Below are 14165 nucleotides of genomic sequence, written 5' to 3'. Positions count from 1 at the left end.
AACTCGAAGTGTGAATCCTCAAAGTAAAGCTTTAAAAAATCGTAAACATATAAGTTATTTAGAAAACATACGATATTTCAATTCTAATTCTTTTAACCGGTAATTTACTTACTTCACACAACTTGGAATGTATTGTTGGCTGCTATTTGTCTCTCCTACAGTTCTGTAACCATTTAACTCTCTGATCTATCTCTGTAGGAAATATGAATAATGTGACCTCTTTAGACGAATTGCTGCTGCAATTCGGTGCAGCACAGCAACCCATTGCTAAATACACTCACGTTCTAGTGACAAACAGTACACCTAGTACAAAAACAATCTGCTACAGTCGCGTGATAGGCTAGACCCAAAATGGCCGCGATCGCAAAGGATCACGGTAGCTTGACCAGACGTGTCCTTTATAGGCCCTGGGCACAAGCATGTGCTCGTCAAACAGGAAACTCACCTTCAGTCACTATCATGGAGCGCAGTTACTCCCATCACAGTGATCGCTTTCGCTATTACTATCTATGCCACCTAAGCGTATTACTGTTTTAACAGTTTCGTCGTCAGAAAAGATATCTTACTGCTAGTATGCTCGTTGAATTTTTTTGCGTGTTCGCACAACGGAATCCAATCTTCGTTGGCTACTGAACTAAATTTCTCCTCTCATAAATGTTTCACAGCTGTTACGTTGGAAGGATGTTGCTAGAAGCTACCCAAGCTTTCAGAAATGGCAAAATATTTCTACTGGATTTAAGTCCGGGGGGTAAGCAGGATGGAACAAAACAACGTGCCCCGCATTGTGCAGAAACCTACTGACGGAAATACTCGACAGTCCTTCGCTTGGTTCTTCGAACAAGGTCGTGTTGAAAAGGTTTCAGCCTGTCATCCGAGAATGGGGTACGTTCCTTTGTTGGCATTTTACTAGAATTGGACGTTGGAGACATATTTATTTTACGGTTCTGATATAGAGTATTGTCGAGAATTAGTATAGAGTTACGATTTGAATTGAGAATCACCTTTTCCGTCATCTATTTTTCACAATTTTGTTCGTTCATGTGGTTGTGGTAATCTCCTATTGCTTGATTTGACTTATACATAACAAGCGCAATTGGAATAAACCCCTTTTCATCGGCTGTATGTGTAATTATTAGGCTTTGTCCCTCGATTCCGGCTTCAGGAGACAGTGAGTTGTGTTATTAGTTCATGATTTCCCACTTATGCGTGATGATAAAATGAAACTTACATAAGGGTAAACAATGTCTTCCTTTTCCTCCATAAATTCTATACTGAAGCGCCAAACGAGCATTCAAATACAGAAATATGTAAGCGGGCGCTCCGGTCGGCAACACCTACATAAGACAAACGTCTGGCATAGCTGTTAGCTCGGTTATTGAAGCTACAATAGTAGGTTATCAAGATTTAAGTGAGTTTGAACGTGGTGTTATAGTCGGCAAACGAGTGATGGGACATGGCATCTCCGAAGTAGCGATGAAGTAGGGATTTTCTCGTACGATCATTTCATGAGTGTACCGTGAATATCAGGAGTCCGGTAAAATATCAAATCCCAGACATGGGTGTGGCCGGGAAAACATCCTGCAAGAACGGGAACAACAACGACTGAAGAGAATCGTTCAAATTGACGGAAGTGCAACCCTTCCGCAAATTGCTGCTGATTTCAATGCTGGTCCATCAGCAAGTGTCAGCGTGTGAACCATTCAACTAAACATCATCGATATGGGCTTTCGTGTACCCTTGATGACTGCACGACACAAAACTTTACGCCTCGCCTGGGCCCGTTATCACCGGATTTGGACTGTTGATGACTGGAAATATGCTGCCTGGTCGGACGAGTCTCGTTTCAAATTTTATCGAGTGGATGGACGCGTACGGGTATGGAGACAACCTCATGAATCCACGTATCCTGCATGTAAGCAGGGCACTGTTAAAGCTGGTGGAGGATCTGTAATGGTATGGGGCGTCCGCATTTGGAGTGATATGGGACCCCTGATACGTCTAGATACGTTTCTGACAGATGACACGTACGTAAGCATCCTGTCTGATCACCTGCATCCATTCATGCCCATTGTGGATTCCGACGGGCCTGGGCAATTCCAGTAGGACAATGCGACACTCGACACGTCCACAATTGCTACAGAGTGCCTCCAGGAGCGAGCAGTTTACGCACTTCCGCTGGCCACCAGACTCCCCAGACATGAACATTATTGAGGATGTCTGGGACGTCTTAAACATGCTGTTCAGAAGAAATCTCCGTCACCTCGAACTCTTAGGGATTTATGGACAGCCCTGGAGGAATCATGGGCCCAATCGCCTCCAGCACTACTTCATCTATTATTCGAGTACATTCCATGTCGTGTTGCGGCACTTTTGCGTGCTAGCGGGGGCCATACACGATATTAGGCAGGTGAACCAATTTCTTTGGCTCTTGCTCTTGAGTGTATTTATCGTTTCAGATATGCAATTCTTTTTTCTAGGATGTTGTCTCTGTCTAACAATATGAGTCTGCTTCATTTTTTCTTTAAAAAATACTAATATTGCTACCTTTCTTTAACAACCACCTTACACTAGTATTGCTACCTTCAAAGTCTACAGCTTCTTTTAATTTCTTTTTAATTCCTTCCACTGTAGCCACTCGTTTTTCGGTCAGATAAAAGCTGTAAACAATTCTCCTGACAACGGCCTCGTCAAAACTATCACTGCTTGTAACTGTTTTTCGTTTACGTTTCCTATTTTCGAAAGTCACACGAGGGTGCAATGATCACAGTTCCTCACATATGGGATTTTTCGAGTATGATGAAGTGGGCCATTGAGGATTAATGCATTTACAATAACTTCATCAAACCTCGAAGGTCTTCTTGAACGTGGAGAGTCCCTAATGTCAAACGGTTCAAATGGCTCTGAGCACTATGGGACTTAACATCTATGGTCATTAGTCCCCTAGAACTAAGAACTACTTAAACCTAACTAACCGAAGGACATCACACAACACCCAGTCATCACGAGGCAGAGAAAATCCCTGACCCCGCCGGGAATCGAACCCGGGAACCCGGGCGCGGGAAGCGAGAACGCTACCGCACGACCACGAGCTGCGGACTCCCTAATCTCAAAACCATACTCCTTAAAACTAGAAAACGATTTACTTGCCAATCTCTGTCCGATTGTATTACTCCATAGACGGTGCAAATGTTTCTGGCTGCCTCCTCTGGTGTCACCCCTCTGCTGAAATCAAACAGAAGAATACACTGACGTGACCGAAGCCACGAGACTGCAGTGTGCACACATACGGATGGCGGTAGTACGGCGCACAAGAGGTGTGTAGATGGGCAGTGAGTGCACTGGCGGAGATGCGGAAAGGTGTGCGACGTGGTTACTGCCGCACGACAGGAATAAACGGACTCTGATCGCAAATCGTAGTTGAAGCTAGGCGGGTGAGAAATTTCATTTTGGAAATCGTTAGTTAAAAGCGTTTTGTCATTTCTTGGTTAATGTCAACTTTTAGGTACAGGTATAATTTCTGGTATGGAACGTATCTGCACCTTTCACCCTGGTACATTCTTTTCCCTTACTGTGAAACATGTTTATTCATTCAGGTACTCCTTTCTCACCCTTTTTATCTGGGATGTTAAACCCAGGCTTCTTTCCTTCCTTCTTTCTTTCTCATTTTTTCCATACTACTCATGCACTGCACTGTTCCAGAAAGGGGCACGCAAACCTCCCATCGGTAGCACTTTTGTGTTAGCTCACATTTCGCATTTAAAGAACTTCAGTCGTATGTTTACACGCCATTTTCAATGAAGGTATTTTACAGGGAGCTCTGCTATATAGTACTTCATACGCCCAACCTGTGCAGTCGACTTTATATTGAAACAACTGTATGCATTACTCCTTCGTTAATTTGCTAATACGTTGGAGGTATCGTCATTGTGTGCTGTCGCTTACTCTTCTTAACAAGACATTTACCCCTCACGCCATTCAGTGTCGGTTGTTTTCTCCAAAATCAGAAATAAATTTCAATTCACTGAACGAACTGTAGATGGTCGCGTTGCTTGAATGCATCAATTTACAAATTTCACGGCGAATACCTCCTTCAATCATATTTCGTGCTCATTTTCGCCAGAATAACTCAATATGAAAATGTTTCGATCTTATCACAGGAATATAAACCGAGGAACGATTCGCCGGCCGGTGTGGCCGAGCGGTTCTAGGCGCTTCAGCCTGGAATTGCGCGACAGCTACGGTCGCAGGTTCGAATCCTGCCTCGGACATGGATATGTGTGATGTCCTTAGGTTAGTTACGTTTAAGTAGTTCTAAGCTCTAGGGGACTGATGACCTCAGCAGTTAACTCCGATAGTGCTCAGAACCATTTGAACCATTTTTCCTCTTGTATTCGCGATTCGTGCTTGAGACGACCGCTTAATAATACGCTACTGTAATGTCTGTAATCAGTCAGTGTGTCACACCATTATCATTTCAGGACAGCTGTAAGCGAGGAAATAATATCCTGCCCTATTCTCTCCGGAACTCAGTCTCTCCCAATTTCCACAGCATCTTCTCCGTGTTGCACAACAACTCTTGTGCAGTCTCCTACTGGAGTTGAGCATTTCCTTAACGCTCTCCCGCTTACTATACAATCCCGCGAGAGCACCTATCGATCTCCGTTGGATCTCCTACAACTCTTCTATTATTCCAAGGATCCAGAGTGATCAGCAGTAGTGAAGAATTGCTTGGACAAAGGTTTTTGTAAGTATCTTCTTTTGTGGATGAATTGCACTTCCTCAGGACTCTTCTAGCAATCTCACCAGTCCACAGAGTAGATGCACTAATCGGGAATAGAAGTTGCTAAACTTTAACTCTCATGTCTCCCGCTCGGGTGTGTACATGTTTCTCCCAGCCGTAGTGAGTCTACGTCCGATGAAATGGTTCATCAGTAATTCTCCGACCTACCGCCATCACAGATAAGTTCTTTGCCGTATGTGCTACGCAGATAGATTTCCTAACATCCGGTGTCAATCAAATTAAACCTTTTCATAAACAGGACTGTTTAAATGCGATCCAAAGATTCCAGACTCACATGTAATGCGAATGTAGCACTGTAGTAGTAATATTAATATCCAGTTTAAGTTGGTTTTTCATTAAGTAAAGGCTGAATGTGCGATTACCACAAACAAATAGTGTTGAGTCCACAAGAAGGTGGGACTGCGTGGAAAATAAAAGATAAACCAGCTTTGAATCATCATCACTCTTTCCTCACAATATCAGAATTTTGTTTTCGGCTCAAGCATTGCGAAGAAACTAAGTTCAGACACCATGTTATGATCAGCTTAACAATAACATTATTGTTACTGAAAGTGATTTGAAATATTTTATACAGGTTGACATGCTCAGAAAAATATGTTAAATGTCGTTTTTTGCTGGAAAGTCGAGCTCCAGTACCTTGTACGTCGGTACTATGTCGAGTCAGTAATACATAATAACTTTCCTTCCTGTCAGGTACTATGTTCTAGCTAAGTACTATGAATAAGAAAACGATTTAGGGTTTTTGAATTTTATTTGCATGTTCCTGGAACCTCGATATTCAGCGTTTTATTCGGACACAACGATATATAAGTCACAGAACAGGTCTAAATGGAGTATAATTGGTTAAACGCCCGTGAGTGTGTTGCGCATATATATATTAAAGGATCTACTAGCATAAAAAGCGCGTGTCAATGCCACCGTATTTATTCATCTTGCTACAGCTGCATTTTGTGTTGAGGTGTATATTGACAACGCAATGACTCAGTAAACACAGCTAGCAGCTATTTTACGAATCTAAAATGTTTGTCCACTATATATTTGCTGTTGATACATTTACTGAAATTTACGACTAATGTAGTGAAGGTAGTTATTTAGCGTTGTCGATAATAGCATACATTCACTACTTAGTGAGACTTCACAGACTCAAAAAAGACGTTTCGAAGTGGATGATAATTGTGAACCATTTATTGTGTGGAAAAATAATAATTTTCCAATTAAAATAGTGAGTGATTTTGTTGAGTTCCAGGCACGAATTAGGAAGATGGAGGCTTAATTACTAGGAATCAAACTGCTGACTAATGATCCTAAATTTTGCCAACAGATTAAAAGGATATCTAGAGCTGTGTTGGAACTTCAGCTTATTCGGTGGATCGCAATATAGCTGAAAGGAAAACATGGCCTTGGCAACTCGGTGACGCGAGGGTCCGATAAAGATGTGCCACCGTAAGGATTCTCTATTCTCAGATGTACCAATCTGGCATCCGACTGAACTGACTTACGGAAATGAAATAAATATTAGCTGAGATCCCTGAACGGCTCGAAACGTAGGAAACTCCAGTGCATTAACCTCTCCGTCATCGTGTGCTGCTCTTCCTACTCGTCCACATTCAAAATTAAGCCGTAGCTGATTAAGATTGATATGGGTCGCTGGCCAATAGACGCATTAGCGAAACCAGTTTCGCTGCTCTGTCGGCGTCGCTAATATCAGCAAGTTACTAGTAGTCCTCTCATACGAAGGCTATTCCATCATTAAGGTCTGCTGGGTAGTAAAGTCTAAACCACAGAGGAAATCCGATGAAACCTTGCACAGATATCTCCGGCAGTGTCCCACGTATGCTCGTAGATCGCGTCATGTCACTATTTTCAGCTGTGAGAGCACAGAGAGCATTTAAAAGTGCACAGAAAATAATGGCCCCGCCAAGAACAAGTGCCTGCCGATAGATTTCGCCTTATTACATGCAGCTCACGTACCGTTACTGTTAGGGATTTCCTTCTTCTTCATGAGATTTCTGGCCACACACTGCAGCGGCAATGAAGTTGCTCCTGCAGCGTTTTCGATGAAAAGTGTTTGATCACCTGCCCTACAGCCCGAAATGGCTCCCTCTGAGTTTCATCTCTGCTCACATGAACCGCTCTCCATGAAGAAGAGTTGGTTTCACGTGGAACAGAGACGAGCACTGCGACACCTGCACATATCATCCACCACGCAGTCCTGACTAGACAAGACTGCAGACCAGCCTAGAGAATTTTCGGAAAGCGCAGGCAGCTGCCTTCTAAGGCTTGGGTATTGCAAATGCAGTACAAGGATGCGACGTTTGTCTAACGCTGAACGGTGACCATGTAGAGAAGTAGATGGATGGTGTTAGCCAAGTTCTGCGAACTGATGGATGTGGCGCAATGGTTAGCATACTTGACTTGCGATCCTGAGGACGACGGTTCAAACCCGCGTTCGGCTATCCGGATTTTTGGATTTCCGTGAGTTCCCTAAAACGCATCAGGCAAATTGCTGAGATGGTTCCTTTGACAGGGCACGGTCGTCTCCCTTCTCCATCCTTCCATAATCCGAATTGATCGAAGTCCTCGAAGTTTGGTCCCATCCCCCAAACCAACCAACTCTTCCAAATAAATAATTTTTGACTATCACCGTGCTTTCCATTTTGCGACCGATCGGGTCTTTATAAAACAACAGCACTCGTACATTAATCTGCCAAATAGGCTGAAACCAACTGGGTCGTAGGGCAGACAACGTGTGGATTTATCCGAAACAGGCATAAATAGAACAGGCAACACCAATGTAGCTTTCCCTTGTTGGAGCTTTACGACTCGTTATATTTGGATTGGGTTTATTGTGCCAGACTGCGAAAAACCTGGTACAAATACAAAATAATATATGCTGAGCAAGCAGAATATAAGCAGTGCAAACAATGATTTCAAATTATTGTACAATTTTCTTGAAGGGCCATGGTTTGTAGCTAATAAATATTCACATATCAGCTACAGACAGAATATACCAAACACAGCTCAGGAGAGAATGAGAAGCATACACATGGACAATATCACCTTTATGTAATCACAGTTAACACAAATTTTATTTAATCATGTTTTTACCTCCTGTAAATCAAAAAAATGTTTTCTATCCTCATGAAGCTTGAACTTACATATCGTACGTGAAACTTTTGTGTCGTTGGTCAATGTTTTTTTCTGGGACCAAATAAGATAGGAATACTAATTTACAAAAATTCTTGATATTCACCAAATATTAGGACACACAGTACATATTTTACATCAGTACTCACATACGTTTCTCATCCTGGTAATGACTTATTTCCGCGGATTAATTTGCTGACGTTTACTTATAAACTGTCGACTGATTTGTATATATATTTGCATGTACCACAGAATAGTACCTCAAATAGTAAGATAGAGATTCCCGTGATAGGCCAAGTAAATTTTACTGAATGCTCTCCTACAGTTCAAACTGACACAGATACATGAGACAGTTTAGCAACATAGTTACCAAATCCCTGTAAACAGGCCTCGGAGCCTTCCACCAGTCCTTCAATTACTTGATTATAAAAATACACTCGTTGGTCACGGAATCTCTCCAGAACCTCAATGTGAATGTCTTCAACGCCGGAAAATGGCGACTTTCTTGAATCAGTTCCTCGATGGTCTGGACATTGTGTTCTTTGGTCGATGTCAATATCGATGTCCTTCCTTTCCTATCAGCGTCTTACACAGCTGATTAGCATTGGTTAAACTGATGACACCATTTCAATACAGCGGGACGCGTCATTGCATTATGTCCACACACAGCCAGAATTCACGGTCAGTTTGTGTGAAATTTAGATGTTTTGCCGACACGAATCGGACTGCCTCGCGCAGCTCAACTTTGGAGCAGCTTTCCAGTCGCCGTTCCATTTCTCTCTCAAAGCATGACGCAGTTATTATACGTACCGCAGTGTAGCTGTGTCTGCAGAAGGCTCAGGGCATGTACTGTCTTCTGATGGCGCACCAGTCTAGTTGTGCAGTGGTCTTAGCGTGGGACAACATGTGTTACTGCCTGAAGTCGCTGCGTTTCTGCTTTTTCATGGAATTGAAAAGAACAGTTCCTTTTTTCTATGAGACAAATACATTTAGTGTACTGCATAACGTGAAACCCTTACATCCAGGCAGCGCACATCTGAATCAACTTCTCTCGGATGTATTCAGTATCTCAGGTGGACACGACACAAGGCATGGAGCATATTTACTGTTAGTGTTGGCTCAGGGTTTGGTGTTCTGGAGCGTTTCCTCACTCGAAATGCATCGCTTTTGTCATTACATTCCACCTCTTCTTCCTCACTGTCCTCTGCGCCTTGTATTCTCTACTGTGAATGTGAATGTGTGTGTCGTTGCTGAATGTGTACAAAGTGCTGAATCTCTTAAAGTTTTTAAATAAAGCGTACGTTATTCACATTCTACACCTTTATTCTTCATGTCTACATCACCTCTGCTTGCACCCTTTCATTACTATTAAGGCCGGCCGAGGTGGCCGAGCGGTTCAAGGCGCTACAGTCTGGAACCGAGCGACCGCTACGGTCGCAGGTTCGAATCCTGCCTGGGGGATGGATGTGTGTGATGTCCTTAGGTTAGTTATGTTTAAGTAGTTCTAAGTTCTAGGGGACTGATGACCTCAGAAGCTAATTCCCATAGTGCTCAGAGACATTTGAATCATTTGAACCATTACTATTAAAGCGAAGTCCTCGAGGGTAATCTTTAAGTTTTGGAAAACAAATGAGACCTAGTCGGGAATGTATCGATGACAGAGAACACAATTGACGGATTGTTTCAGATGTCACAGCCCTCGTCTGTGTTCCATGTGTAGACGAACTCTCCGAATTCGTATTTTCTGTATTTTGTGATTCTGTTTCTCACGCAACGACATAGTTACGATGGACACAGACATGTTACACGAAAAAAACTCGGAGCACTCTAGCGCCAGCGTATTTCAACTTCCATCTCCGATGCTAAAAAGTCAACCGAGTAATTTGCATGACATGTAATACCTCAACCGATATTGAGAACATAATAAAAAATTTGGAGGCATCACTTTTCATCACGCTTTCGTACATCGAAAAAATTTATCTTTACATTGTTTTTCGCAAATAAGCGGTCTCTTATTCCATAGCGGAATTTATACACATGTACAACCCTAAATTACGTTTCTCTGTCCAAACCACGCTAACACTGCGATAAACAGCTTTCTTCAGTGAGATACTGAAACTTACGGGGAGATTGCAGAAAAGGAACCAAGTGATGAACAGAAAATACATGGTGCAAAGTGCAACCTACAATCAGGCACAACAAGTTCAATTAATTATCTGACCTAGACCAAAACAAATAATTTTGGATACAGGGTACGTGCTTATTGAGGACTGGGAAGGGTATTTCAGGATCTTCATGGTACAATAAAACAGTAACACTTGACGGAAGGGAGACCTTCAGGAAACAGTTGCATTGTATTTCGATGTATCTGTAGAAAAACAGTTACCAGCCTCCTCCTCTCCTGAAACTTTCGAAACCTGCTGGAGCTTCTAATAGGTGCTTCTATTGGAGTGTAGTATTGAATTCTATGGTACACTAGAAGACCCAATCCTCTCCCCATTCTTCCTTGGCGAGTTTCGTCCTCTGCAACCCGATATCAGAGGATGGTAAATGACATTAATTACAGGGTGAGAAACACCGGCCTTGTTCGTCATCTGTTCGTCCTAGTCATTGTAAACTAATCCCAAGTGACCTCGTTTCCACGGAAAGGAGATTCATGTACCTCTTCGCTTAGTTGCAGTACCCGAATATTCATTTCACTGATCCATAGTCATTGCTGAACACATTCTTATACACATTTGGATTGTTACTCTATAGAACGTTCTAGAGCCTCGCGGGACGACCAGATTTGAGACTCTCTCAAATCGCTATAGCTTCTACTGTAGAAAATGAGACATGTGGTGGAAGACGAAACTGCTTGGAATATTTCAGCTTCTGGACAAGAAATACACGTCGTACTGCTGAAATCTCTTGAAAGAACAAGCCATTAGTATAAACATAACAATGTTCGTCGAATAAGACAGGTGAACTGATTGTGCCAGAACAGTTTTTCGTAAAACCGTAGTAGGGAATCTCGAGGTTTACAAACAGATGTAGGAATGGAATACCAAGTGGGCCTATGTAGATATCAGATTGAATTCAACCGTAGGTTTTAAACACCGGATCTAATGCTTAAATTAGTAAGGAATAATGACGCTACATATCCGATTTGGAACTTATGTGCGGAGGAATTTATCTTACATCCCGTAGGAGGGTGATTAATCTACTGTTGGACTGCTGTCTCTCTAGGCCAATAAACCTTCTCGCGAGTTAAACAGAGAACTGACTCGTGGCGATAACGTATTAGTCCTTCTGGTGACAAACAGACCCGAAACATTTGAAACAGTTAACGCAGAACAGGGTATCAGCTATTATAATGTGGTTACTGCACCGATCATTTCAGCCGTAAACAGAAATATTAAAAAAGCTAGGAAGGTTTTTCTGTTTAGCAAAAGTGACAAAAAGCAGATTTCAGAGTACTTGACAGCTCAACACAAAAGTTTCGTCTCAAGTACAGACGGTGTTGAGGATCAGTGGACTAAGTTCAGAATCACCGTACAATATGCATTAAATGAGTATGTGCCAAGCAAGATCGTAAGAGATGGAAAAGAGCCGCCGTTGTATAACAACCGAGTTAGAAAACAGCTACGGAGGCAAAGGGAACTTCGCAACAAACTTAAACATAACAAAAGCCTTGCAGACTAACAAAAATTACATAAAGTGAAATGCAGTATGAGGAGGGCTATGCAAGAGGCGTTCAACGAATTCGAAAGTGAAGTTCTGTGTACTGACTTGGCAAAAAATCCTAAGAAATTTTGGTTTTATGCCAAAGCAGTAGGTGGATAAAAACAAAATGTCCAGACACGCTGTGACCAAAACGGTACTGAAACAGAGGATGACAGACTAAAGGTCGAAATACTAAAAGCCTCTTTCCAAAGCTGTTTCACAGAGGAAGACTGCACTGTAGTTCCTTCTCTAGATTGTCGCACAGATGACAAAATGGTAGATATCGAAATAGATGAACGACGGATAGGAAAACAATTAAAATCACTCAAAAGAGGAAAGGCTGCTGGACCTGATGGGATACCAGTTCGATTTTACACAGAATACGCGAAGGAACTTGCCCCCCTTGTTGTAGCGGTGTACCGTAGGTCTCTAGAAGAGCGTAGCGTTCCAAAATATTGGAAAAGGGCACAGGTCATCCCCGTATTCAGGAAGGGACGTCGAACAGGTGTGCAGAACTATAGACCTATATCTCTAACGTCGATCAGTTGTAGAAATTTGGAACACGTATTATGTTCGAGTATAATGACTTTTCTGAAGACTAGAAATCTACTTCGTAGGAATCAGCATGGGTATCGAAAAAGACGATCGTGTGAAACCCAGCTCGCGCTATTCGTCCACGAGACTCAGAGGGGGTTCCCAGGTAGATGCCGTGTGCCTTGATTTCCGCAAGGCGTTCGATACAGTTCCCCACAGTCGTTTACTGAACAAAGTAAGAGCATATGGACTATCAGACCAATTGTGTGATTGGATTGAAGAGTTCCTAGATAACAGAACGCAGCATGTCATTCTCAATGGAGAGAAGTCATCCGAAGTAAGAGTGATTTCATGTGTGCCGCAGGGGAGTGTCGTAGGACCGCTGCTATTCACAATATACACAAATGACCTTGTGGATAACATCGGAAGTTCACCGAGGCTTTTGGCGGATGATGCTGTGGTACATCGAGGATTTGTAACAATAGAAAATTGTACTTAAATGCAGGAGGATCTGCAACGAATTGACACATGGTGCAGGGAATGGCAATTGAATCTCAATGTAGAGAAGTGTAATGTGCAGCGAATACATAGAAATAAAGATCCTTCATCATTTAGCTACAATGTAGCAGGTCAGCAACTGGAAACAGTTAATACCATAAATTATCTGGGAGTACGCATTAGGAGTGATTTATAATGGAATGATCATATAAACATGATAGTCGGTAAAGCAGATGCCAGACTGAGATTCATTGGCAGAATCCTAAGGAAATGCAATCCGAAAACAACGGAAGTAGGTTACAGTACACTTGTTCGCCCACTGCTTGAATATTGCTCACCAGTGTGGGATCCGTACCAGATAGGGTCGATAGAAGAGATAGAAAAGATCCAACGGAGAGCAGCGCGCCTCGTTATAGGATCATTTAGTAACCATGAAAGCGTTACGGAGATGATAGATAAACTCCAATGGAAGACTCTGCAGGAGAGACGCTCAGCAGCTCGGTACGGGCTTTTGTTGAAGTTTCGAGAACATACCTTCACCGAGGAGTCAAGCAGTATATTGCTCCCTCCTACGTATATGTCGGGAAGAGACCATGAGGATAAAATTAGAGAGATTAGAGCCCACACAGAGGCATACCGACAATCTTTCTTTCCACGAATAGTACGGGACTTGAATAGAAGGGAGAACCGATATATGTACTCAAATTACCCTCCGCCACGCATCGTTAGGTGGCTTGCGGAGTATGGATGTGGATGTAGATGTAGAAGTACTTTATTGTCAAGCACTACATCTAACGAAGTCTTTCGGGTCTGTGTTCCAGTTACGATTTCTGAGATTCCTTGTTGTACTCCACATATCAGATATCTTAACATCACTATTCATTGTTTCACAATAATTTATCCAGATTAGACGATTTTAGTTCTTTCGTGCAACATGTTAGTTTTAGCATTCGTCTTCTAGCAGTGCAGATTGTCTGCTGAAGATAAGGAGAGCTTATATTGCTTAAATGCTACTCCACGTTGTTCAGTAATTGTGACGACTCCGTATCCCATGTCACAGAGCTGTTAATCTATAACGAAGTAGCATGTCGTTTTTGGGATAGAGAGATCTGTCACATTTAACTCATTGAACAATGTGTAGCAGGATACGTGCTGTGGTTCCGTTTCTGGCACAACAGCTACTGTATTCTCCACGATTGTTTAAAAGAGTGCCGAGGAGTGTTAGGGAAGATTCCCACGATCTTGCTGTCGGTTTGTCATCAGAACATTAGGGAAATGATCTGATCCTAATGGGTCATTCCATATTAAGTAGAAACCGTATCATCTGGCAACGAACATAACGTGATATCGTCAACAGAGCTGCCTCTATGGGGGAAGACACATCAGGAGAGGACAGCCATCGTTGACAATTGACAGTATGTAAACAACAAAATCGGTAGCACCCGTCGTAAAGGGTGTGAAAGCATTTATTACAGAAAAT

The sequence above is a fragment of the Schistocerca serialis genome, chromosome 5 (genome assembly GCF_023864345.2).
Source record: "Schistocerca serialis cubense isolate TAMUIC-IGC-003099 chromosome 5, iqSchSeri2.2, whole genome shotgun sequence".
Lineage (NCBI taxonomy): Eukaryota > Metazoa > Arthropoda > Insecta > Orthoptera > Acrididae > Schistocerca > Schistocerca serialis.
The sequence above is the reverse complement of the archived record's forward strand: the minus strand, read 5'-3'. Positions refer to the sequence as shown.